Source organism: Canis lupus, chromosome 11 (genome assembly GCF_003254725.2).
Source record: "Canis lupus dingo isolate Sandy chromosome 11, ASM325472v2, whole genome shotgun sequence".
NCBI lineage: Eukaryota > Metazoa > Chordata > Mammalia > Carnivora > Canidae > Canis > Canis lupus.
Window position 1 is genome coordinate 45,893,868 of NC_064253.1, and position 26,696 is coordinate 45,920,563.

General features: G+C 34.1%; 1 protein-coding gene and 1 pseudogene across 11 annotated transcripts in view; one reads left to right on the forward strand and one right to left on the reverse strand.

Annotated features, from left to right (window-relative positions):
• The window catches only part of LINGO2 (leucine rich repeat and Ig domain containing 2), a 1,134,307-nt gene that overhangs the window by 466,192 nt on the left and 641,419 nt on the right, over positions 1–26,696 (reverse strand). The gene's annotated exons all lie outside the window — the stretch shown is intronic.
• Positions 250–18,648, forward strand: LOC112649710 (rRNA-processing protein FCF1 homolog; annotated as a pseudogene).

Sequence of the window (26,696 nt, forward strand, 5' to 3'; positions counted from 1 at the left end):
AGTAAGGACTGCCAGAATGCCTGGGTGGCTCAGTTGGTTAAGCATCTGTCTTTGGCTCAGGTCATGATCCCAGGGTCTTGGGATCAAGCCCCATGGTGGGCTCCTTCCTCAGCAGGAAGTCTGTTTCTCCTTCTTCCTCTGCTCTTGCCCTGTCACTCAGCACTCTCTCTCTCTCTCTCTCTCAAATAAATAAATAAAATCTTTATAAAATAAAAGAAGGACTACCCCACTGATAATTTTATATGGACCATGGTATGTGCACAAGCAGAAGAGGAAAAACTAATGTTAATAGGTCAAATTGACAATGGGCAAAATATGAACAAGAAGATATGTTCTTATACCAATTACCTTGTTTCTCTTTTTACCAAGTGCTCACCATTGTCCTTATTACTGAATGGTATGGCTGGGTAAGTGCATGAGAATAACAATATAATAATTAAACAATTAACATTTCTCTAGTGCTTACCATGTATCAGGCACTGTCCTGAGAGCTCTATAGGTCATGCTGTTTAAAACTCCCAACAATCCTATGATTACCTCATTTAAGTTGAATTAACTTGGCAAAGGACACAGAGCTGGTAAGTGATGGTGCCAGAAGCCAGAGTCCAGAGCCTGTGTTCTTAACCACTCCATCATAATGATGTTCTCAATAAAAGTGTTTAGTTTGTTTATTTATTTATTTATTGCTAGGAGGGGGAGGGGCAGAAGAAAGAGGAAGTGAGAAAATCTCTAGCAGACTCCAGGCTGAGCATGGAGCCCAATGCAGGGCTCAATCTCATGACCTGACCTGAGCTGAAATCAAGAGTTAGATGCTTAACCAACTGAGCCACCAGGTATCCCAAAAGCGTATGTTCTTAAGAGCTGCTTCTTAACCTTTACTTTCAGAACCTATCATTAGTTCTTAATTCACTCAATTCTGAGCCCCTTATCAATAGGGATGAAAATTGTTCTATTCTGCAAAACAGCATATTACTTTTCATTTGATAACTGCCATGTTTCTCCCAATGTGCCCCACTGCCCAACCACACTGAGGATTGCAATAAAGCCATGGACCTAGTTCATCCTCCACAGATCTGGTGTAATCTGGCATCATTAGCTTTGCTCTATTCGAAAAGGAAAAACTAGGTAGGCTTGTGAAGGAGACAAAACTATGTCACAATCTGTGGGGCGCTAGAAACTTTTAAAATAATCACAAATGGGCAGCCCAGGTGGCTCGCGGTTTAGCGCCACCTTCAGCCCAGGGCCTGATCCTGGAGACCCAGGATCGAGTCCCACATTGGCTTCCTGCATGGAGCCTGCTGTGTCTCTGCCTGTGTCTCTGCCTCTCTCTGTGTGTGTCTCTCATGAATAAATAAATAAGATCTTTAAAAAAAATAAAATAAAATAATTACACATTTTATTATTCCTATCGTTTCATCTCAATAAAGTGTGCAGTGTCCAAGTGTAACTATCTTAAAAAATTAATACATTTTATCGTGAATAGTATTTAGAGCTGTGGAAGAAACTTGAAATTACATATTTTGGAAGCAAATCTTTTTTTTTTTTTTTAAAGATTTTATTTATTTGTTCATGAGAGACAGAGATAGAGAGAGAAACAGTCAGAGGGATTGGGAGAAGCAGGCTCCCTGTAGGGAGCCCGATGTGGGACTCAATCCCAGGACCCCGGGATTACGCCCTGAGCCAAAGGCTGATGCTCAACCACTGAGCCACCCAGGTGTCCCCTGGAAGAAAATCTCAAACAAAAATTCAAGGATGCAAGGGGGGAAAAATGCACCATTTCTGTCTAGTGACAAAGTTACCTCTTGGTGGCAACATTTTTAAAGATGAAACTCTGTTGCTATATTTCCTTTTCATGATCAACTTTTAACTAGTAGGGAAAAGAACATTATGGGTTGTGATTTACTACTTCACATTATTAAGGTATTTGCATTAAAAAAAGAGACAGTTTATCTGATCTCAGATGTAATTAATTCTGCTTTGCACAAATGGTTATACAGTATTTGAGAAATATATAGAAATTTTAGTATTATTCAATAAGACAGAGTAAAATATAAAACTATACAGAAAGTGTATGATTTTGTGATTGGGAGATAGTTTTTCTTTATCCAAGGATCCTAGGGAATGTTACTTTTCATCTTACCTTGAATAACCTCATTACACTTATTGCTACCAGCAGTTTATAGAATGAAACATGAATGGAAGAACTCCATATTTTGCAGCTACTCTGAAGAATCACAATAAATCTAGAATAACAGAACCTGAACCTGCTCCATATTCCATTTCGTTTTGCATGTGTCTCTCCAGGATGTCATCACATATGTCCAAGCATTTATATTATAGGATTTATATTGCTGAAGTCATACTGTAAAATTTCAAATATTGGACTCTTGACCACGGTAAGCTGGGCTGCAGAAGATGACAATGTTAATAGCACAAATTTTGAATAAGGTCCAAATCCCTAATACTTATTAGCTATTTGTCCTTAGGCAACTATTTAATTAGCATCCACTCAGCTGGACATGCCTTGGCTTTTTCTTTTTTACTCATCACATCATTCAATCAATTATTAAATCTTGCCAGTTCTATTTCCTAAACTTCTCTTTACATCATTCAGTTGTCTCTATCCTTTTTGCCATTACTGGCTCCAAGGCACTGTTATCTTTCTCCTTCACCCCTGCAAAAGCTTCCTAAATGGTATTCCTTCATCTCTTTGTGCTGTTTTCTAGTCCATTCCCTAAATAGCAGTCAGAATAATCTTTTATAGAACAAATCTGATTATAGCTCACTCCTAATTAAAACAAACAAACAAAATACAAATAAGCAAGTAAGCCTTTTGTCTTCACATTCCCTTTGGTCTAAAATCTAAAATTAACAGGTGGCCTGCAGGAAGCCCCTGAAAGCTCCAGTCTCCTTCCTTTGCTCCCTCTCACTCTGCATAACAATCACACAAGCTGCCCTTCATTTTCTGAAAAGCATAGACTTCTTCCCCATATCTGAACATTTGTAGATGCTGCTCTCTGCCTCAAATAATCTTCCCCCTGCCACACTCTCTTGATCCCTCCTCCCCCGACGCCCTTTCCTTGGTTGCTTAACTCCTATGTTTCCGGACTCAGAAACCTTCCCTGGCTCCCCCAGACTATATCACATTTGTCTGCTATATAATCTCATACCCCTTCTGGGTTTCTCTGTAGCACTTTTCATAATTGAAACCAACTGATTTGGTCTCTAATTACTTTTTTAGTATTTCTCTAGTGAGTTGATGGAAATTCCAGCTCCCTTCAAAACATGAATTCAATGAAACTGTGTAAACAAGAAACTGTATAAATAGGGCCGACTTTGTGCAAGAGACATAACAGATTGCTCATCAGCAACCATTGAATACATGAATGGGACTCTGAATCTCAGGTTTCCTTCTGTGGAATGGGATGATAATAATAATAATGCTTATGTTATAAGACTGTGATGACAATTGATGTGATATGCCTAAGGCACTGAGCACAGTACCTTTTACATAGAAGGCACTCTAAATTGATACCATTTTTTAAAATTATAATTTTAAATGTCAGGACACCCGGGTGGCTCAGTGGATGAGCATCTGCCTTTGGCTCAGGACATGATCTTGAGGTCCTGGGATTGAGTCCCACATCGGGCTCCCTGCATGGAGTCTGCTTCTCCCTCTGCCTCTGTCTCTGCCTCTCTCTCTCTGTATGTGTCTATCATGAATAAATAAATAAATAAAATCTTAAAAAAATAATTTTAAATGTCTGTAAATTCTTCTCATGGTAGAATTTACATTAACCTAGTAAATTAATTATTTCCTTATTTTTTTAGGTAACACTAACGAAAAGCTCAATAAAAGAGACCAAAATAATCACTTTAGAAGCAAGTTGCTTATTTGCTATAAACCTAGCATATTAGAGGAAAATTATGTTTTCACTATTAAAAAAAATAAATAAGGTCTCCTGTGTGAGGGTTGATTAAAATATAGATGCATAGCTAACACTGGACCACTGTGTAAATTACCCAAAATTGTTCATTGGTTTATACCACAGAGGTTTAAGTTACTCAGTTAATGTAGGAACTCACCTCTTTTTATTGTGATTAATCAAACATATTAGAAAAAAAGAAAAAAGAAAAAAAAGATGTTGATTACATTAAGACAGTAATGAGAAATGTCTCTCATGACATCTTTGTGGATAAGATAGAGGATTGTGGTCATATTGGAGGATTCAAAATATGCTGATTTCAACTGAGGCAAATTAGAAGAGAGTTCTCTTTTCCTGTCCTGTTCATTTTCATCAATGAATCGCTTAAAAACAGAAAAGTTAGGTTTCTCCAATGTGCATATTAGAGCTGAAAATGAGAGCATAAGGGAGACAGCTAGCCTATTTAGTAGCAGAGTTGGTCAAGATCCAAAAATATCTGTAAAGGTTAGAATAAAGGACAACATTAAAAATATCATTAAAATGCTATATGGGTTTGAAAATTGTACAAACACAAAAAAGGGAAGACTTGCCTGGGTAAATACAGAAGGTAATATTTTTAAAAATCCCACAGTTTTGAATGGTCAATGACGTGACTGGTAGTAAAAATTAGGCAACAACAGCCACAAAAATCATTTAAAAACTACTATAATGCAATTCTAGATTTTATTAATAGACACATGGACATGTAAAGAAATAGAAAGCATTTGCTTATGAAATTTCAAGTCTCACATTTTCATGTCTCTCCCCCTTCTCCCTCCTTTTTGAGCGAGGAAGAAGAAGGCAACCGTTAAAAAATGTTTTTGCAAATTTATCATATGTATAGACCTATGTGCTAAAGGAAATTTCAAGAGGAAAACACATACACACACACACACACACACACACACACACACACAGTCCTTGATTCCAAAGAACTTACAGTTTCAAAAAGGAGAGGCTCCAAATGCAGATACCATAATAGAAATGAGAACATGGAAAAGATCAGAAAAGAAAGTAAAGATAAAAGTGCTGTGGAAATTGAAAAGAATTCCCTCTGATCATAAAGAACAAATGACTTCCAGGTGGAGGTGGCATTTAAGTTGGGTCCTGAAAGATTGGTAGAATAGGACATGTGGAAATAGGACATCAGATAGAAGAAAGAGTGTCAGAGAAGAATGCCCACAATAATAATTAGGATGAGTTTGGGAAAAGTGAATTATCCAGTTTGACTGAAATGTAGGACAAATCAAGGAAAGTAGTAGCAAAGGAACAGAGAAAAGAAATACCACTAAGAGTATAGGGCCATAGGTGGTATGTCAAGATAGAACATATTTTATGGACTATGGCAATCACATAACTATCTACCTATTATCTATCATCTATCTATCTATCTATCTATCTATCTATCTAGTCAAAGCCTTGCTACTTATTGAAGAGCAATATATTTAATTGAGAGAAATCTCAGTTCTGATACTCATTGTAGAGAAGTAATCTTAGTTACACCATCCAAAGGGACCTAAAATTAACTTACAAAGCAGGCTGAACTATCCAATAGTTTCTGCCTCACTTAGAAAGCTGGCTGTAGTTGAATCTCTTTTTCTTACCCTCTGGTCCTTTTGTTGAAGGAGGGAGGGTGGGACTCTTCTTGGATCTTTAGATACATAGTGACCACCACTCTACATTACTCATGAATTACACTATCATCTGTACTCCCTTCCTGTTATATCTATCTTGTAGATTAAAATTTCCTGTTTGCAGGATGGTCTAAAATTCACTTGAACTGTTTGTTATACTTTTTGGACATTGTTCCTTGGACTGTCAATCATTATGTCCTGAAATGGGATCTGTAAAGCATCCACAAGATTCATCTAGATGTTCCTTAAAATCAGATTGCTAAGTTAAAACCAAGACCTATTGATCATATTTTTGGCATGTGTCCTATGAATTTGCATTCTAACAAGCTTTTCGGGTAAATTTTAAGTTCACTTAAGTTTGAGTATTAATGGTTTATAAGAAGTTGCCTCTTTGATGAATCATAATTAATTTAAAGAAAGCTAAAGAAAGTAGATACTATTCAGATGGGTAAAAATATTTTGAGTAGGTTTGGGGGAAGCCATTATTCTCATTCTTAAACATTTAGAATGGTATCAATAATTTGGAAGTCAGTTTGGATTAGAGCCTCTTTGTTCCTTTTTAATTTTGAGATTCAGAAAATGCCCAAATAAAAATAGTTTAAACATTGAAGCCTGAACATTCATATGCAAGTTGAATGTTTTTCTATCTAGTGTCCTTTTAAAATTAATCTAACTCCAGCATGTTATTTTTCCCAGCTTTTTTTTTTTTTTTTTTAGATATAACTGACATATAACCCTGTGTAAGCTTAAGATGTATGACATGGTAATTTGACACATGTATATATTGTGAAATGATTATCATGACAAGGTTAGTTGACACATCTAGCACCTGAAAGAAGTGCTCTTTTTTAAAGTGTGGTGAGAAAATTTAAGATCTCCTCTTAGCAAACTTTCAAGTATACAATACTGTATGGGTAATGATAGTCATCAAGCTGTATATCAGATGCCCAGGAAATATTCAACTTGTAACTGAAAGTTTGTCCCCTTTTACCAACATCTCATTTCACCCACCCCCAGCCTCTGGCAACTATTAATCTACTCTTTGTTTCTATGAAGCTGATTTTTTTTTTTAAATTTCACATATAAGTGAGATTATATAGTATTCATCACTCGCTCTCTCTTGCTTGCTCTCTCTCTGACTTATTTCACTTAGCATATGCTTGAAGATTCATCTATGATGTCACAGATGGCAGGATTTCATTCTTGTGTAGGGCTGAAGAATATTTCAGTATGTATGTAAACATACCACATTTTCTTATCCATTCATCTGTTGATGGACACTTAGGGTTTTTACACGTCTTAGCTATTGTAAATAGTGCTTCAGTGAACATGGAGGTATAAGATAGTGATTTCATTTCCTTCAGATATATATCCAGAAGTAGGATTGCTGGATCATACGGTAGTTCTATTTTCAACCTCTAGAAGAACCTCCACACTGTTTTTGCATAATGGCTGTACCAATTTATATTCCTACCAACAGTAAATAAGTGTTACCTTTTCTCCACATTCTCGCCAGCACTTGTTATCTCTGGTCTTTCGATAGTAGCCTCTAACAGGTGCAGGATGAGATATCTTTGTAGTTTTTTAATTTGTTATGATTAGTGATGTTGAATGCTTCTTCATGTACTTGCTGGCCATATCTGTCTTCTTCCAAAAACATTATTTTTATGTTACAATAATCCATATATCATGTGGATAGAGCACAGTGTTCTTGACTGGCAGTTGAATTGCCATTATGAAAAATATAACTTACATTTTCATGAACGTTTAAATGTGTATATCACCTCTTGGAAGATATCTGGATGCTTTTATTTGATACTGTTCTTCATTATAAAATTGTAGTCAAGTCATATAAAAAATGAATAATACTTTCACTTAAATGGCCCATTATCCTCATTGATTTTATCACTTAATTGAGGTGAATAGTTTGAATAGGCCTGAGTCCTCTCCTTTGTTTTGAAAAGAAAAGTCTTATGATATTTTCATGTGTTGAATAGGGCATCTGTAGAGTGGTTTAAGAGACAACAATTGTGACTTCAATGTGAAAAGAGATGAAATTTTTGAATGGAAGTGTAGAATTTGTGTCAAATCACTCAACAAAAATATAGATCCATGTACCTAACCAATAAGGATTTATCATTTATTATGAGTCTTGAATGTTCCTCTATGTTTCATAAGAACTCTATCCAAATAGGGAATGGAGTTTCAGTGATGAAACTGTTTCATCACTGTTTAACAGTACTGTTTCTTACTAAGATTTCTCTCAAAATTGTTTTCTCAAAAAGTAACAGCCAAGAAAATAATCATATTTCAGAGGGAAAAAATAGAAAAGAAATTATAACAGAATGCTTATCTGTCCTTGCAAGCTATGGTGTAATACTGGGAAAATGATGTTTAAAAAGTGAGATAGAAGGTATATGCAAAAAATTTGGTCAAAATTTTATTTCTTTCATCAAATTGGTGAATTAAATAAGACAACCAGAAAAATTCCCTCAAATCAATTAATATTCACAAAAAAAGCAGGGGTTTTGTTTTGTTTTGTTTTACTAAAATCTTTTACATTGCTACGAATTAGGTACACAATGAGAAGCAATGTATGTTTCCAACCAGTTGCTCATTAAAATACATATGAGAACAAATCATTAAAAAAAAAAAAAAAAAAAAAAGGAACAAATCATTGGCTATGTAGACTCAGAATGGAAGAAAACAAAATAAAAATCTATGTACCTATGTTTGCACTTTAGTAGCATTTTACTATTCATCTGTAAGAATATTTACCGTTAAATCGCATACTGTAAAGAGATTTCTGTTAGAGTGCAAATTCAGAGATATTCGTGCCTTTTAAAATATAGATTTGGGGATTCCTGGCTGGCTCAGTAGTTTAAGCATCTGATTCTTGACTTCAGCTCAGGTCATGATCTCAGGATCATGGGATTGAGCCCTGCATCAGGGCTCTGTGCTGAGTGTGGAGCTTGTTTAAGAATCTCTCTCCCTCTCTCTGCCTCTCCCTCTGTAATCAAAAACAATTTTTTTAAACAAACAAATAAATATTTAAAATATAGGTTTATATTCCCCAAATGAATGAGAACATACAATGTTTGTCTTTCTCTGATTGACTTACTTCACTAATATAAATAATAGTGAAAGGGAATATAAGGGAAGGGAGAAGAAATGTGTGGGAAATATCAGAAAGGGAGACAGAACATAAAGACTCCTAACTCTGGGAAACGAACTAGGGGTAGTGGAAGGGGAGGAGGGCGGGGGGTGGGAGTGAATGGGGGATGGGCACTGAGGGGGGCACTTGACGGGATGAGCACTGGGCGTTATTCTGTATGTTGGTAAATTGAACACTAATAAAAAATAAATTTATTATAAAAAAATAAAAAAATAAAATACAGGTTTAAATGTGGTTTATATAATTTGACCCTTTTCTATAAAATTCCAACAGATAATATCTAAAATGATGAAAACATTAATTACCAACATTAAATACTTTATTTAACAAAACATAATTCTAGTATGTATTACCTTTAAAGTATTCTAAGTATTAAAAATATAGTGTAATGGTGAAATTTAGCAGATGAAAAACTTTAACTCCCAAAAGGACAATGTGGAGGAAAAAAATTAATTTTCATCATCATTTACATGTTTCACTTATTAATTCATCCAATGTTCATACTTACCACTTCAAACAAGATCAAAACAAATAAGACAGATGGATAAATTACATTTTTCTTATCCTCATGATGACATGTGACTTATAATATTTCATTTGTAAACTAAATCTATATTTAAAAAAATCATCCCATTCTACTAAGTAAAGAGTAAGAAATGATACATAGCACAGAGACCCTGACCTTAGGGAGCCTACAGTCTCTGAGGAAATAATAATAAGCAAAATAATAGAGTTTTCATAAACTACAATTAGTAGAATACTTGAGTTTCGTGGGATATTCATTATTGTGTGAAAGATGCATTCCATAGAGAAATCTACGTGGGAAATCTACATGGGAAATCTACATGGGAATCTGTATAATATATGGCCTATTCTTAAAAACTCACAGTGAATATGAGAATATAAAGGTTCTGACTACTCCTGGAATAAAAACATCTGTTTAATTTTACTTAACACACAACTCCTAAAATTTTTTGGAGCTGAGGATATTCCCTACTTCTTTTTCTCCCTGCAGTAATGCTTGTTAGTATCCTATAGAACTAAATTCTTTGGAACGTGATTTGGGGAGTATATCAATAGAAGTATAAATTAGGCAAAGTGCACACAAAAAGGAGGAGTTACATCTGGGGATCAAGGAAGCTTTCATAGACATGGAAATGATTGATCTGGGTCTTTAATAATGAGCAGGAATTTGCTACATCTGAGAGAGAAGGAAAGTCTAGGCTAAATAAAAAAATCACGCGTAAATAGTTGTGAAACAAAATGGAATGTAATGGAGTGGATGAGAGTTGTAGAAATTTAAACTGTGAGAACAGCCATAAGACAATCAAAGGTCTTACATGTCTTTCTTACAATGTACACTTTTGGACTTTCTGGTGCAAAACTTGGAAAGGCCAGATATAAGCCAAATATATCAAACTGAGCAGAGCTTTGGATTTGCATTTAAGATCAATGACTCAAAAAAACACATGGCAGATTTGAGGGGGATGATACTGGACTAAGAACTCAAAGGGTAATGTATAATGTACCATAAGCTTTTATAAATAATTATTAACAAACATTTTTACTTATTGAATATTTTCTCAGCATCTTCTATGTTCTGAGCATTATGCTAGTCATTAGAATATGAGAGTGAATATAAAGAGTCCTTGCTCTCAAAAAATTAAATTTATTAAGATAGTCATATAAAGAGATAAAATATAGTGAGGCATATACAATTTCATCATTTAATACTCTATATTGAAGAGCAAGTATTCAATTGATATTTTTTTGGATGAACAGAATGGATGAATGGATGAATGCTGAAGGTACTATTAGTGCAATATTAAAATATACAGGGGAAATATGCAATTTTTTTGGTCTATCTGTTCTGCTTGATAGTAAAATTCTAAAACAGTGTCTTAAATTGTGAAGTAAGTAAATCATTCAGATACATTTTTTAATTTCAAGACAAAGAAATTTCATGTTTGCTCTTCTTTGTTTTTAGAGATACTTACTTTACAAAGTTTAAGATCACTACATAGATTACAGGGAATCTGAAAAAAAAATTTAAGAGGTGTAAAATGGTCCAATTTATATTTCTAGAAAATCTTACCATATTCTTGCTGACACTGAAACACATTCACCCAAATGTGTGTTGAGCCCTTTATTTCATTGATGCTCTTACTGCTCAAGATACTTTTGGAACTACTCTGGCAACCACCTTCAGAGCCTATGGCATGTTATTTAAACAGTATCTTAATTCTGTACTGAGTGCCAGTGACATTACAGTTGTTTCATATTAGTGCCATCAAAAAAATCCCTTATATGGCTCTTTCGAATCATGTAGATATTGAATATTGATACATGCCTTTGATTTTGGCTACAGCTGTCCTGCAGTCTATCTGCATTCATGGTTGGATTGGTGAAGTTAGAGGACTATAAAGATTAACATGGAAGAAGGGCTTGGAAATAGGCTCTTATAAAACATATCAAAATCAGTATGGAATAATAAGTGCCACCAGAAGTAGAGAAAACACTCTTCAAGAGGTTACTTGAAAAGCCCACAGGTTGGACACCTGGGTGGCTCAGCGGTTGAGCATCTGCCTGTGGCTCAGGGCATCATCCTGGGGTCCTGGGATCAAGTCCCACATTGGGCTCCCTGTGTGGAGTCTGCTTATGTCTCTGCTTCTCTCTCTGTGTGTCTCTCATGAATAAATAAATAAAATCTTTTTTTTGTTTGTTTTAAAGCACACATGGAAGGATCTAATTTCTGGTTAAGACATTAGTCTTATTATCTTACATTATTAACTTTCATATTCTTAGATTCACAAATAACAAATTTCAGTACAAAAAAACACAAGTTAATTTTCCTTTCCTTATATTTGTTAGTTTTCTCTTGTGATACGTTGTTAAAATTGTTTTTCAACACTTGTACTTAATTTTAAGCAGCACATGTTACTCACCAGCCTCCAACACACATCATATTTAAACAGTGAACTCAAACAGAATTTTGACAAGGGTTGATATAAACCCTGCTGTATAATGTATTTAAATGATCAATGAGCAGGCAAGAGATGGAATTTGTGTCCATCAGAGGGTGGAGTAGAGACGGGGAAGTCTGTAATAAAGGTAGGCGCTCAAAGGTTACATTTTAAGTAGATTTTTGGTATTTAGAATACACACATAATATATATACTTTGTATAGTTTTTTGATCATAAAACCTCAAGATAAAGACACTCAAATTGAATGAAATAAAATGAAAGTGTGGGAAGCAATACCACAAAAGAAATCAGTTCAAAGCAGTGAATTATCACAGTTAATTCCTTTAAATAGGTTTTTGCACTTGACAGAAATCATAGAAAATGGATTTCCCCCCAAAAAAATAAAGGATCACAAACATTTCTGAAACTTATTTCTTCCTTTGGGACAATTTTAATACAGATGAAAGAGCTTTAGATGAATGAGTTGGAGGAAAAAAACACTACTTAACCATCTGCTAGAACACAATGTGAAACATTTTCGACACCTCTCATGCTCCTTAGGAGAATTTCAGAATGCAGCCATTAGTATTAAGAACAAGCACCAAGGATTACCAAAATCATTTTGTTTTTATCTTTGGTGTTTCTAGTATATTTTAAAAACCCTTCACTAACTTTCTCTATTGCTTTTCTATTTCCTGAAGTTTAAAATTAAATTTCCCTTCTGTTTGGCATATAGAAAATCATCATGCTTGCTACACTGAGAGAATATGAGTTATACAGGAGACTCATGGTGAGAGGCATTGGTGAGTGGACAAAAAACATTAACATTTGAAGTGATCCTGAGTTCACAATTTTTCTAGAATACAAGGATTGCATGTCTGATGTTCCATAATAGACTATTAAAATAGTTCTTTGTCCTGACTGATAAACACTATATATACATGTGGGGAACACACTTTTAAAAGAAATCCAATATATTTGATAAGAAAATTTTAATTTACAAAATAATCGGAACCTTAGTATGATTTTTTACCTAAATGCTTGCATGATGACAAAGATTACAAATCTACCCTTCCTTAATGTGCTCACAGGAAAGTTAATACTCATAAAAAATGAAACAAAAAACACCAGATTTGTTGTTAAATGATAAAAAAAAAAAAAAGCACACAATCAAAATCAATGCATGAGTACAGGGTGCAGTCCAAAATCAAGAACCTAAGAGGAAAATGGATGGGTAGATAGAAAAGTGGGTTAACTCTTTCTTTTCTAAATGTTGTCTTTTCCTCAGCGTCTCCTTAGTTTGGAAGTGTCCAGAACCATGGAAGCAAGAAACATTTTCTACAATCTGTGAGGAGAGAGCACTTTCCTGAAATTGCTGAAGTAATATTAAATAGCTACTTCAATCATAAGTGAACATGATCTTTCACAGAGCTAATTCTAGAAGAAAACAGTCAAGTATCATGAAAATGTATAAAGCTATGGAGATAAAAGAAACCTTGAACTGTCAAAATGGTTTTTAAAAAGTGCTCAAAGGGATTCCTGGGTGGTTCAGCGGTTTGGCGCCTGCCTTTGGCCCAGGGAGCCATCCTGGAGTCCCGGGATCAAGTCCTGCATTGGGCTCCCAGCGTGGAGCCTGCTTCTCCCTCCTCCCGTGTCTCTGCCTCTCTCTCTCTCTCTCTCTCTCTCTATGTCAATCATAAATAAATAAATCTTAAAAAAAAAAAAGTGCTCAAGGTCTCTGTGTATGACATTCTCCTTCCATGAGAACAGAACCTTTACTCTTACCCAGGACCAGTTACACATCTCATTGTATAGTTTTTAAAAAGTTTTAAAAGGCTATTCACAGAGGACTGAAATGCTGGAAAAGCAAACAGTGAAGTCTTAAGATATATTAATGAAACTAAATCTTATGTCATAATCTTGTCATAACAATATTGTCACCTAGCCACAAAGAAAGTTTTTATGTAAATACTATTTCCAGAAATCTAAAACTATGTTTCCCACCAGGGAAAAGAGGAGCAACGTTATATACAGATTTCACATTAATGGCTTCCTTTTCTCTTGTATCATCACTATTTCTTTGCCCCTCATAGAAATAGTTGCTTGGAGGTATACATTTTGATTAACAACACAACTCAGCCAAAGAAATCACATTGAAAAGAATTAGCAATCCAGGCAGGGTACCACAAAGTGAATCTTAATGAGAAGATTTTACAAGGCAAATTACAAAGGAGCCTATAATTATCAATTTCTCTCAATGCTGCTCAGGTTTATAGCATGTAAGGAGAGAACTACTGGGAAAATTGACTTGATGTGAATTTATGAACTGGCAGTATTACTTTTAAGAGATGAACAACAAATTGTTCTTTTGGCTTTAGTTCACATAATGTACCAGATGTCATATGTCTCAGAAGCAAACAAACAATTTGTCACAAATACTTCTTTGAAGTTTTTTTATATATATTTTATTTCTCTAGAATGAAGAATGATACTTCTCCAACTGTATTACAAATTTCTTGAAAGCTAAATCAATGCTCTACTACATTTTTATACTTCCTCATGTCTAATATAGTGTAAGACACGTGTTCAGAAATCAAAAACCACCTACTGATTAACTAAATTTCCTATTGTTTTCATTTCAACCTTGTTATTTGTCTCATGGCAAACTATTATTTTACTCACCATGAAGAATGCCTTCATTTCAGTTATATTAACTGAATCACTGTTAATATGTCTTTTTTTCATATCTAGAGATATTGCCAAGAATTCAAGAGGCTTTGGATCTAAAATTCTCATCACACTGATCCTCTTGGGACCTAAGTTTTCCTCTCCAGTAATTACTCCAGTAGTTTTCCAGTAAGTGCTTCCTTGTAACTTTCTCTCTGGGATCTCTTGCTCCTGGTTCCTGTTTAATGACCACTGTCAGGTTTACCTAACTCTTCATAGACACACCCTCACATTTTCCCACATCCTACTCTTGAAAATATTTAGATCAACTACCTGCTCTTGAAGGTCATCTTTAGCTACACATTCTAACCACATCATCCATCTTGAACAATGCCCCAAAATTAGATACTGTGAAAATTAAAGAAAATAACAAGTCAAAAGCAGCAATGAAGAGTCTAAATTACCTAGTTTTAGGGGGTTTTGGAAATAGGGGTAAGCTGTTAACAAGATATAGAGCCCAAATGTGAAATATGATTCTGTAATACAGAATTCCAATGCAACAACAGTGATTTATTTAATAATTATCCAAAAAATAAAATCTTGGCACCAGTAAATGTATGTTCTATTCCAACACTAGGCACAGCAATCAGACAACAAAAAGATATGAAAGGCATTCAAACTGGTAAGGAATCTGTAAAATTTTCACTATTTCTAGATGACATGACAATTTATATAGAAAACCCAAAAGACTCCATCAAAGTCACTAGAACTGATAAATGAATTCAGTAAAGTCACGGCATACAAAGTCAATGTACAGAAATTCATTTCATTTCTATACACTAGTAAAGAAGCAGCAGAAAGAGAAATTAAGGAATCAATCCCACTCACAGTTGCACCAAAATTAATAAAATACCTAGGAATAAACTTAACCAAAGAGGTGAAAGATCTGTACTCTGAAAACTATAAAACATTGAAGAAAGAAATAGAAGACAGAAAATCCATGCTCATGGATTGGAAGAAAAAAAAATATTGCTATATTGTTTATACTGCCAAAGGAAACTACACATTTAAGGCAATCCCTATCAAAATACCACCAGCATTTCTCACAGAGCTAAAACAAACAATCCTAAAATTTGCATGGAACCACAAAAGACCCCAAATAGTAAAGCAATCTTGAAAAATAAAAGCAAAGCTGGAGGTATCACAATTTCAGACTTTAAGTTATACTACAAAACTATAGTAATCAAAACAGTATGGTACTGGCACAAAAATAGACCTATAGATCAACAGAAAAGAACAGAAAATCCAGAAATACACCCATAATTATATGGTCAATTTATCTTTGACAAAGGAGGCAAGAATATCCAATGGGAAAAAGTGAGTCTCTTCAATATATGGTGCTGGGAAAACTGGACAATTACATGTAAAATAATGAAACTGGACCACTTTCTTACACTAAACACAATGTAAACCTGAAAATGATATTATACTGTATGTTAACTAACTGGAATTTAAATACACACTTAAAAATAAATAAAACATAAAATAAAATGCTCATCCTAACAAAACAACAACAAAAAATGGATTAAGCATCTAACTGTGAGACCTGAAATCTTCAAAATCCTAGAAGAGAACACAGGCAGTAATTTTTCTGACATCAGCTGTAGCAATATTTTTCTAGTAATATTTCCTGAGGCAAGGCAAACAAAAGCAAAAATTAACTACTGGGACTTCATCAAAATAAAAAGCTTCTGCACAGCAAAGCAAACAACCAACATAACTAAAAGACAGCTTACTGAATAGGAGAAGATAATTACAAATGGCATATCACATAAAGGGTTAGTACCCCAAAAATATCTATCTATCTATCTATCTATCTATCTATCTATCTATAAAACTGACACAATTCAACACCCCAGAAACAAGTAATCCAATCAAAAATGGGCAGAAGACATGAACAGACATTTCTCCAAAGAAGATATACAGATGATCAACAGATACATGAAAACAGGCTCAACATCACTCATTATCAGGGAAATGCAAATCAAAACTACAATGACATATCATCTCACACCTGTCAGAATGGCTAAAATAAAAAACTCAAGAAACAACAAATGTTGGCAAGGGTGTGGAGGAAAAGGAACCCTTGTGCACTATTCATGGGAATGCAAACTGGTGTAAGTACTGTGGAAGACAGTACAGAGGGTTTTCAAAAAATTAAAAGTACAACCTTACGACCTAGTAATCTCACTTCTAATTTGAAAGGATATATGTACCTTTATATGTTTATTGCAGCATCATTTACAAGATTCAAAGTGTAAAAGCAGTCTAACTTCCTATCAATAGACAAATAAATGAAGAAGAGATGGTACATCCATAAAAAATAATGAAATCTTGCCATTTGCAACAACATGGATGAGTATAGAGAGTGTAATGGTAAGGAAAATAATCGAGTCAGAAAAAGACAAATACCATATAATTTCACTCATATGTACAATTTAAGAAACAAAACAAATGAACAAAGGAAAAAGTGAGAGACAAACCAAAAAAACAGACTCTAATGTACAGAGAACAGAGGCCTACCAGAGGAGAGGTGGATAGGGGGATGGGTGAAATAGGTGAAGGGGATTAAGAATACACTTATCTTGATCAGCAGTGAGTAATATATGGAATTGTTGAACCACTGTATTGTACACCTGAAACTAATATAGCACTCTATGTTAACTGCACTGGAATTAAAATAAATAAAATAAAAAATGAAAGATTAGGATGGAGCACACTCAAAGCAAATAGTGTATATTTCACATGTAATTGTTTTTCTTGAGTCTTCACAATAATCCCGTAAACTAGATATTTATATACCTAGTTTATAGGTGATGAATCTGAGTTCAAGATATTTAGTAACCTGTGGATGGTCTATAAGGATGGTAGTAATCCTCACCTCATTGGGTTGTGGAGAAGAATAAATGGAACTGTGAATTGAATCAATATCAGTGAAGACTGAATAAGCCTCTCCTAAGTGCCACAAAATTCCATTTGTGTTACGTCATTGAATGTTTGTGAGTGGGTAAAGAGACATTCAGTATGAAACGTGTGGACCGAGGGTCAAATATAGACTTTTGCTCCTCCACGTGCAGCTAATATCTTTTTCACAGTTGTATTCTTAGAATCAATGTTCCTGGTCCATAGAAGATTCTCAGAAAATACCGTGTTTATCAAATGAATACATGATCATCTGGTATTCTTAAAAGAGTAGAAATATATGGAGGACTTAAAATTTCTATACTATTATAATATAATCGTATGTCCTTTGCAATTTGAAGTGAAGACAGTATGTTTACCTATTTACTTTCAAAGAAAATATTTGCTTAAGTTGCACATGACAACTTGTAAACATGGAACAACACATTCAGAAAAAATCAGCAGCTGACTTGCATCAATTTATTTTTAAAAAGGATATCACATATTCATATTTTTATTAAACACAATAAACTAGACATATACTTATTTTTTGGCATCTAAGGGATTTACTTCAATATAACAGTAATTTCATTTTTGTAAATTTTCTGATCTGTACATTTGAGTGTCTCCATCGCTGTTCTGTCAACTGTCCTTTTTGACACTGCCAGTACATTTACTTTAAACAGACTCTGTCTTGAAGAAACAAGAGTGTGGCACGAACATAGGGAAGCAAAAGAAAGCAAGAAAGTATGCAACCATGGAGAGAATAGATTAAAACATAGAAAGAAAGAAAAGAAAGATCCCAGCACACTCAAGGAAAGAGAGAAGTCCCCCAACATCCTTCCTGCTTATTCTTCCAATATAATACATAGCTGGGCGCACCTTACCACATCGTGGTTGATATCAACTTTATCAACTTTTCCATTAAAGCCAAACTTGACTTAGTACAGTCAATGATGGTCTGTCTGTATGCCAAGTGTATGCTTGTATAACTGAATGTGTAATGGCTGAAATTGAGAAACTGGGGCAAAAGTATCGAGTGGCTCTAAGGATTACCAAGGATCCAAGATTAGAAAGATTACCATGCACACACAAAAGAACCTATGCAGATGAAGGCTTAGTACAGAGAGTAACTCAGCACAAGTGTTATATTGTGGCCACAGTTGACTGGGACCTTAAAGGAAAGATCCAGAAGATTCCTGGAGTTCCCGACATGTACATTTCTAACAATAGGTACAGCATTGAGCGGATGCCAGATGATTATGGAAACCCTCGGTTCTAATTCTTAAAGGAGTTTCTCTGCCTTCTTTTACCAACTTTTTCTGTTGCCAGTGGATATTAGCAATATCCTATAGTGTGAATTATTCTTCTTACCCATTTGCTCTGTTATGAACTGAGTATGGTTAAACATATTCATTTTTGAGGTTGTTTTGAAATTGTTATTTTGTATCATTTTAAATGTTGCATATTTTTATAAATCAGATGATTGTTCATATAAAAAATAAATAATACACAGACTCTGCCTTTCTAATTCTTTGTGGTCTGGAAAACCAGATGATAGAACCAGTTAGATTTATGCTTAATATAAGAGAAAATATATTGTGTGAAAATACCCACATGAGTCGTGGTACCTATTTTCCTTAAATCTCAGGATCCTTTTACAATCTTAGCCATGTTCTTGGTGGTCAATGTTACAAATAAATAACTTCTGGATAAGTGAAAGATTAGTGTGTTTGTAAACTTTCTGAGAACTTCTAGCTTTATGCTAATCTAAACATATTTTCCAAAACTGAAAACAGCCTTGTAGTAGAGCAAGGCTTTTTAAAATCTGGACTATAGGCCACTTTCTAAAAATGAAAGATACAACTAGGATTATACATAAGAATGGAGTGCCGTGGGGGAAAAATGAGGAACCTGAAAATCTTAATGTTTAAGAAAAACATTCTTTCAATGAAAAGACAATGTTAAATACAGTACATTTATGACAGGACATTTTACTTTCCCTTTGGGAATTAATTCCTTTAGTGTATGGGTATTTGAGAAGGGATCTCAAATAAGATATTTCTCCTAGTCTCCAGGACAAGTTACAGGGAGAGGAGGGTGGGGTGAGAGTTAAGAAAAGTTATCTTTCTTAAATTCCATATATGAGTGAAATCACATGATATTTGTCTGACTGACCTATTTTCCTTAGCATAATACTCTCTAGCTCCAACCATGTTGTGGCAAATGGTGAGATTTCATTCTTTTAATGACTAATATTCCACTGTGTATCCTTTTCTTTATCCATTCATCAATTGATGGACACTTGGTCTATTTCCATAATTTGGCTATTGTAGATAATGCTGCTCTAAAAAATCGTAAAGGGAAAAACAGAGAGAGAGGCAAACCAAGAAGCCGACTCCTAACAATAGAGAGCAAACTAATGGTTACCAGACAGAAGATGAGGAGGGGATGAGTTAAATAGGTGATGCGGATTAAGGAGTATGCTTGCTGTAAGGAGCACTGGGTGATGTATGGAAGTGATGAATCACTGTATTGTATACCTGAAACTAATATTACTCTGTATGTTAACTGGATTTTAAGTAAAAACTTAAAAAAAAAGTTATCAAGAATTTCACCTCATAATGCAAATACACTTGATCTTAGCCAAAAGGCTAAGAAGCGATTCATAATGCAAATAGATTAAAAATGTCTAGAACTCTATGTCTCTTTCCCTCTTAACTATAATTTTATTAAAAATTCATTTTAAAACTTGATGAATTAAAAAAAATAATCTCCATAGATTAAAAGTGCCTAGATAGCATCGCAACTATAGTATGATCCTAAACATTTGGGCACAAATCCACTCCTGTTTCTCTTTCCTTGTCATCTTCCTTTTCTTTTTTTCCCCCAATACAAAGAGAAATCTAATCTGCCACAAATATGTGATTCACCTCTATAACAACATAAAATGATAGAAGATAGTACTGGAAATTGAAGTTGATTCTAAAGGAATACAAATCAAAATAATATTCCAGATGGGCATTTGGAACATATTACACAATGTTGAGATAATAAGACAATTCTTGATCAACCTCAGTGGGAGCCTAAAGTACTATGCAAGTAGTCGTTCCATAACCTCCACGTTCTCCCCCCACCATTCATTCCTCACTGTCAGTTATTTGGGGGATTTGTAGGAAATGGTGTTTTCTAGCCTTGTAGGGGATCTTATATTTTCATTTATTCTGTCAAATATTGTAACACATTTTGCGTTAAATAAAGTACCCATGACTTAAGCTAGACACATATCCATTTCTTTTTATTACAAATGACTAAAAAACTAAAAAAATAAAATAAAAAATGAATGTTGGATTCTTTAGGATGCAATGTAATTGCTCTATTGAGTATCAAATATTTGGCACTGGTGTCTTGAAATATAGGAATCACTCCCATCAGCTGATACATCAGCTAGTCTGACATCAACAGAGCTTGCAAATTAGTGTCATTAATTATTTTATTTGGGGTGGGAGGTAGCAAGGGCATGGGGATATAAAAGTCTAATACAGACAAAGATTAAGAAATAGACCAAGACCAAAGACAAGTATTTGAAGTAGCAGTTTGTGACTGTATTTGTCCAAGATTCTCAAGCAAGAAACAATTAATGGCATGAGATCTATAACCTTATAATGACTGCAACAGCTCTACTTACTTATATAATTTTCTCAACTATTCCATGACTAAAATATCAATAGTCCATTTTACATGTGAGGAAACTAAGGCTCAAAGAAGATAAGTAATTGGGTCTAAGGTTACAAAGCCATTATCAGTGGGGTCAAAATTTGAAGTGTGATCTGTCAGCTTCTAAAACCTGTTTTGGTTCTCTTCCAAAGTTTCCTTAACTTAAAACCAGTATTTATATTTATCTTTGCTTAACCTTAGTTCTAACTCATGCTAGTTTTTTATCTTAAAGCCAGAGAAAGTGAATGAACCTCCCAGAGAACCTAACTCTACCCATTACTGCATAGGTAAAGAGAAACAACGATATGGTCATTTTCATTGTCAGAAGCCATCCCAAAGTCCCCCAAATGATATTCTTCTTTCAGTGTAAATAATATGGAATTATTAGAGACAACATGTCTTAAATCATATTTTAGGAATCAATAAAACAAAAACTAGTGTCCTTATTTTCATTTCATGATCAATAAGCAGGGTCACATGTTGCACTAACATTGATCATACTCTCACCAAAAAATTTATACTGGAGTTTTCAGTAGTGTCTCATTTTCCGTAGAAATCAAGCACACTTGGTGCATGAACAAATACAATAAACGGAGAAAAATGAAGTTGAAGGTTTCTGTCATTTTTCAATCATTATTAGAGGGATCTAAAAATTCACATTGATTGTATATAAATGACTTTTTTAGTTTGTGATGTTATTTATTGGAAACAGGAAAGCTTATCATAACACCTGCTTAGACTCCTAGAATATCAGTACTGGAAATATCTTTAAGCATCCTCTATTTTAATGATTTTCCCCACCTCTCTATAGAAAGAGTAGAGGTGCAATGAAGTAGCATGATTTATACAATAACTTGACTTTTGAAAAGTAGAAACGAGTAGACAATAAGTTCAGTGCATTTTGCAAGGGACCACATACTGTACTAACCATGTACTATACTAATACTGACCATATTTTCTGTACTAAAATTTGGAAAATTGGCTATCCTAAAATTTCTAAGTCATCTCAGGGACACCTTAATGAGCAATACTCTCCATTTGATTTGATCTGAAGTTTTACAAAACAGCATATGTCTGCAAACTGTGGGAACCACATGAAGGGCTGGATACTCTGGATGGAGAAGCCTAGGGCTAGAAAATGACATTGTAGGTTGGGGAACTATCTGCTCTGGTTTGCCAGGCACAGTTCCAGTGTACACTGCTATCCCCATGCAATTATTAATAGTGCCCTTTTCACTATCAAGGATTTCTGGGTTTGAACAACAAATTTTAGGATTACACAAATTTTAGAGTAAGTAAATATCACCTCTACTTTCTGCCGTGAGAGCCTATAATCCCTTGCATAGATCTGCAGTATTCCTTACTAATGGAAAATGCTATTATAAGTAGAGCCAGACCATTAGTTTCAATTTAATATAAAGTAATTTATCAATTTCTTTTTATCAGATGCCTAAATTATAATTGATTTATTAAAGGAGTGAGATGTCAGCGGGAAAGGCATTGGATCACAAGGCAAAAACAAACAAAACAAAACAAAAACAAAACAAAATAAACAATCACATTGAAAAAAGGAATAAAAGTGAAAATGAGGGCACCTGGGTGGCTCAGTTAGCTAAGCAACTGTCTTTAGCTCAGGTCATGATCTCAGGGTCCTGGGATAGAGCCCATATCGGGCTCTCTGCTCTTCAGAGAGGCTGCTTCTCCCTCTCCCTCTGCCTGCTGCTTCCTCTGCTTGTTCTCTCTCTCCATCTCTCTCTCTCTCTCTCTCTCAAATAAATAAATAAATAAATAAATAAATAAATAAATAAATAAAATATTTTGTTTAAAGTGAAGATGAAGAAAACACTCATCTATCTTCTAATGTGGCCTATAGATAGTCTGGATTATAGGTATATTAGTACTTTCACTTCTGCTGAGAAAATAACCAACTTACACGAATTAAATAGGATTTAGCCTTGGGTGTTAGAAGAGAATGGTTTGTAGAACGGCATCTGAGCTGCCATAAATGCAAAATCATGGACTTTTGCTTGAATTTACAGATAAATATATGTGTGTATGTCCTTGAGCATGTGCAGTTGTATGAAAAAACACTCAGTTGATATGGCTTCTGTGGGGGAGAGAAGCCAAATTGAGCTATCAGAAAGTTTTATAATTCAATGATTAAAAAAAAGAAGTGAAGGAATTAAATAGTGATTTAATGAAATTATTTGGAGTCTATGTTAGCTGTTTCAATTGAGTACAGCTGATAGGAAAAAATTTCAATGGAACATATACATTTACGGTGTCTTACATTCACTTCTTCCTGTCCTAATAAAGATGATTATTTTTTCTTCATTTGAAGTTACAGGAAACAAACTTATTTTCACTTTAATGTACTCATATTATGCCTCTATAAGACAAGAATCCATCAGTGGTATTGTATCAAGAATGTTTCTATGAATTTTCTGCATCAACATCTTGCTAAGACTTTCTGTAGATTCCATCAAGATAACACATTTTCCTAACATTTAGAGTTTGAAAGAAACTGCCATTCTGTTCAAGGAAACTTTTCTTACTTCACAATCCTACTAGTCTATGCCATGAACCCTGATTTCATAGCACAAAGTTTGCTATTTTTTTTCTTCTAACTAAATAAGCAAGGAATTCTGTGTATCACAGAATCGAAGCCTAGTAGTGATTGGCATAAATTCCATTCCAGTGTTACAATATAACTACTTTTCTTTCTTTTTTCTACCAGGAAAATAATAGTATGTTCAGAAGGGCTTGTATGTGTTCATTTTTCTTGAAGAATAAACATACATGAATATAAAATACATCTAAGTTTTATGTTATAGTTGTGTAAGATGGATGGGAATTCATATCTTCCCTTATTAATAATTCCCACTAATGGTTTTTTAAATTTGCTTTACATGACTATTATGTCCAGTGATTTTTATTTCTTTAGCACAGGTTGAACATACAATTCACTTTATGTAAAACTAATTATAAGTGGTCTTGTTTTGAAAGCCATGTTTCCAGGAAAATCCATGAATGACATCAGGGTACAACTTGGGGAAAATGAACATGCCTAAATGAATGGATTATAATCTCCATATTTTATTTCAAATCTCTTTAATCTTATGTTTAAAATGTTTTCAGAAATTCTTAGTTAAGGCCATTTGTCAGGTTTTTATTTTAGGGTGAGAATATGGTTATGGAAAATTTATTAACAGCTTAGACTTTTAGTAGAGCACTGATTTTACCAAGTTGTTTCTTGATTTTCCAGTTTCCTTTCTTACATTAAATCTAACAAAAGGCACAAGTGTAATTACCCAGACACCTCTATATCACATGCATATTGCTTAATCATGGGAATGGCAGTAGATATTGATTAAACATTACGAAAATTATTGCTTACCAAGAATTAATTCCAAACTAACTCTGGTGCTAATACACAGAGACAAAAATAAGACGACTTGATCTACCAATAAAAATAACTTCAACTTGGTTGACTCTTAATCTCAGCTTTTTCTCCCTTCAATCACATTATAATGTAGCAAATAATGTAGTAGGGACTATGTTGACATGAAGAGCCTACTGATTCTCTGGTAAAAGTTAATATACAAACAAATGTAAATAACAGTATTGTGATTTTGGTTTGTAATTTCACACTTGGTTTTCTCAAAGATTGAAAGACAAATTCATAAAAAGTAATTGTAAATCTGTTAATGGATACACACTATATCTATCTATCTATCTATCTATCTATCTATCTATCTATCTATGAAACGATACAGGAGTAGAATGTCTGAATGTGATTGAGGTTGGTGTATGGAAGAGTTACGGAGATGGATGAGGTAACAGTTGCAGAACAATGGGAAGGTGTTCACTACCACAAAACTATACACTAAAAAATGGTTAAAATAGTAAATTTTATATTATGTACATTTTATTGCAATAAAAAGTGCATTTGGTTGGATTATCTAAGTTCTTTTTTCCCTAGTTTTATTGGAATATTATTACAGCATTGTGTAATTTTAGTATGTACAGCATAAGGACTTGATTTACACATATTGTGTCACACTAATACCTATCATCTCATATAGATACAAAAAAAGAAAAAAATGTTTTTTATCCTTGTGCCAAGAACTCTTAACATCTAGCCTCTTAACAATTTTCAAATATACCATACAATAGTATTAACTATACTCATGTTGTACATTACAACTCCAGGACTTATTTATCTTATAACTAGAAGTTCGTGCCATTTGATCACATTCATCCAACTTCCCCCACCACCTACCCTCAACTCTGGCAACCACAAATCTGATCTAGCTAATCTCTGATAATATGGTTTCATTAAAAATAAAGCATGCTATTTCACAACTTAGTATCAGTTTATGCACATCTAAATTATCTCAATAACATATCAACCAACCTCTCATACTGTTTGGAAACTAATAGTGCTGGAAGCAAATGAACCATTGCATAGCCCACCAGAGGAAATGCCTGGAAAGTGATGGAGCTGTCACACTCGCTGCGTAGGTGAAAAACCTAGACCCTCTGTCAAAATCTGACATGAACGCTGCCCTCCTAGATTCTTTTCACGCCTATTGCCCATGTGCTATCCCTAGTTTCAAATGGCTGGACAAATAATTAGTTTTCCCAACACAGAAATGGAGTATGCAATCGCTCTCCTGCAACAAACTCTAGTTGTCACCATTCAGCTGTGATTCTACTGTCATTAGATTGGTTTGTACCCAATGAAACAAAACAAAATTGATAGATTGCATTGCATTAATTTGCTTAAGGGAAAGTAAAAGTTCAGCCAAATTGGTAAGTTGCATTTTAAGTTGAATGAGACTACTGGACTTGTACACATTTAATAACACATGTTATTACATACTTTAAAAAATTTCCTAGGTAAAGGGGAACTTTAGTTCACTTTAGATCAAATCTTCATTCAGTGGAGGTGAATAAGGCTACCACCTTTCTTAATATCTCCTCTAAATCTTCATTTGCTTTTTAATTTAGGAGTACCAAGGGAATTGTTGATCTGAGGTAGCAACACCACAATTATCAGTCATTATGGAAATGTTAATTAAAACCACAACAGGATAGCACGGCACATCCCCCAGAATGGTTAAAATAAAAATCTCTGATAATTACCAAGTTTTGTAAGGATACAGGGTAACTAGAATTCATATCCTCTGCTGGTGGGAATATAAATTTGTATACCAGTTCAGAAAATTATCAGCTATCTACTAAAAATGAACATGTAAGTTACATATAAGTGATTGTATATCCAACAGAAATGTTCACATACATGGTGCCCCACCGACTGGCCATAATTGAAAATTAAATTACTGCTATACACAGAAATCTCATAAAAATAATATTGAGATCAAGAAGTCACACAACAAATATAAATTCTATCAGTCCATTCATATAAAATTCAAAAAATCTAAAATAATGTACAGTATTAGAATTTAAGAAAATTGTTACCTTAAAGAAGATTGAGATTTATGATTAGAAAGAAAAAAAAAGAAACTTTCAATTTTGTTGGTTAGATTTTAATTACTAATTTGAGTGTTTATTACTCATGTTTGTGGAGTTTGTGATAATTAATTGAGT